This window comes from Sebastes umbrosus, chromosome 1, assembly GCF_015220745.1.
Source record: "Sebastes umbrosus isolate fSebUmb1 chromosome 1, fSebUmb1.pri, whole genome shotgun sequence".
NCBI lineage: Eukaryota > Metazoa > Chordata > Actinopteri > Perciformes > Sebastidae > Sebastes > Sebastes umbrosus.
Window position 1 is genome coordinate 6,685,971 of NC_051269.1, and position 2,696 is coordinate 6,688,666.

The following is a 2,696-nucleotide window of genomic DNA, read 5'->3' on the forward strand; positions in this document are numbered from 1 at the left end:
AGATGAAGTGTCGAGTGCGACTGTCAGTCAGTTTAGGAAATGGCGAGTAGTCCAGTTAGAGGATCCACCAGCATCGTTTTGCTCTGCTGTATGGGAGCATTACGGATTCAAAGAGTGGTGGATAAAACGGTGACTGTGTGAGCACTGTGCAACATGTGTGGTTTATGCTGGCGGCAACACTTCCGGTAGGAAACAGGAACTCCTTCTCACCGCAGCATGTAAACAGCCTCTACATGCAGACTCAGACAGGGCAAACAACATAACTAAAGCATAGGGGAGGTTTATAGTGAAAGATTTGCACCCTTATGCAGTCGTGGAGGAAGTTGGATTTCAGCATATGATTAACGTAACGTTACTTGAGTCGCACTATACACTTAAGCAACACAGTAATTCCAGCAGCACAATCCCTGTAATGTGTTTTGTAGTTATTCATTATTTTTAAATAACAGTGTCACAAAAATCCAACCGTTTTCCTTTCCAAATACTGCACTTTTTGGGTGGAAAAACTAATCTTTCAATTAAGAGCTGATAATCAGGGTATTGAGACATACTGTATGTTGTACTGTTCTTTTTTTTTAGTATAGTTCTGGTTGAGTTTATGCTTCAATTTATGTTGATGGCCTGAGTCTATAATTACATCATATTTATATGAAAATAACAAAGCTGCATTTTTTGTTTGCACTAATTACTGTAGAAGACCTTTTTTCTTTCAATTAAGATTTGACAATGAAGAAGAGTTTATGTTCTTTATGTAATCCATACTTTTGTTAACACAGTTTGTGCATGATGCAACTGCATGGTTTTTGCCCCAAACTGCATTTGATTATCATAAAGTGGGCATGTCTGTAAAGGGGAGACTCGTGGGTACCCATAGAACCCATTTTCATTCACATATCTGGAGGTCAGAGGTCAAGGCACCCCTTTGGAAATGGCCATGACGGTTTTTCCTTGGCAAAATTTGGCGTACGTTTTAAGTAAGTTTGAGTTGAAATATTTCAACTCCCGCGAATATGCCGCCGGCGTGAATGTTTGTCTTTTCACCTCTTTGTACCGACTTTGTGTGTAATCGCGCCGCGCTTGCGCTCGCTCTTGAGGTGAACAGACAATTACAGTTGAATCTAGACATGCTGATTTTTGTTTATTTGATGTGAATGGAGTTTAATTTGTAGTGCTTGAAAAATGACTTAAATATTCAACAGTAGCAGTTTCACATTCCAGGAACAACGACCACATTGTTCAGGATAACTCTGTCAATGGTAACTCTGTCAACGGTTCTTATTGGGAGGTTACGGTGTGATGAATCCTGTTTTCAGTTTGATTAGGATCAACAGCAGCTCTCTGTGATCTTATCAAGGTGATACAGAAGCCAAACTGGTCCAACGTCTGTTCAGACGTGGGTACCCATAGAACCCATTTTCATTCACATATCTTGAGGTCAGAGGAAAATTCCTCACTAAAATTTAGCCCAATTTTGGAGCATTATTTAGCTTCATTCCCGACATGGTTGCATGACATGGTTGGCACCAATGGATCCCTTAAGTTTTATGGTCTCATATGACATCTGTAGCTTCACTCTAACCTCGTAGAGAGGGCAATTGACTACAGTAAACTGGTTCATCCTGAATTGCAGTGGAAACTCACAGAGAAATGAAAAAGGAGTGACTGAGGTCAAATGAAACACTGACATTACCTTGTTTGGCTTGTACCCATGTACCCATCCATCAAACCGGCACTTGTGTTATGTAAACTGCTCAGAAACCCCCTTATTGTCAATCTACCTAGGAAAGCCATCCATCCTCTGAATGCTAGGTCTCTAGTTTGTGCATGGTGCAACTGCATGGTTTTTGCCCCAAACTGCATGTGATATCATAAAGTGGGCATGTCTGTAAAGGGGAGACTCGTGGGTACCCATAGAACACATTTTCATTCACATATCTTGAGGTCAGAGGAAAATTCCTCACTAAAATTTAGCCCAATTTTGGAGCATTATTTAGCTTCATTCCCGACATGGTTGCATGACATGGTTGGCACCAATGGATTCCTTAAGTTTTGTAGTTTCATATGATATCTGTAGCTTCACTCTAACCTGCTAGAGCCTCTGAATGACAGTAAAGTCAGTCGGGATCAGTCAATCAGACATGGTAATCCATCCAGAGGATGAATTATATTGTTGCTCTTATTTTCCATAAGTGCTGATGAAGATGAAGGAAGCTAATTTATAAAGTTGGCAATTGACTACAGTAAACTGGTTCATCCTGAACTGCAGTGGAAACTCACAGAGAAATGAAAAAGGAGTGACTGAGGTTAAATGAAACACTGACATTACTTTGTTTGCCTTGTACCCAAGTACCCATCCATCAGACCGGCAACATGTCATCCACAGTAGGCTCTCATGACCGAATACCGTGTCCCTCATAGACGGTAACAGAGTAAGCAGAAGTTTAAACATGTCTCCAAACATCTACTTTAAACAAACCGCTAATAGTAATAACACTATAAAAACACTGATCTCCGATTTGTTCCCCTGCCGTGTCCTAAAAAATATCTAATAGAGGGTCTTAATGGCTCCAAGCTATAGACTAGACCAGCGTGGTTTTATGTTTCCAAGATATAGACCAGACCAGAATGGCTTTATGGCTCCAAGATATAGACCAGACCAGCATGGCTTTATGTCTCCAAGATATAGACCAGACCAG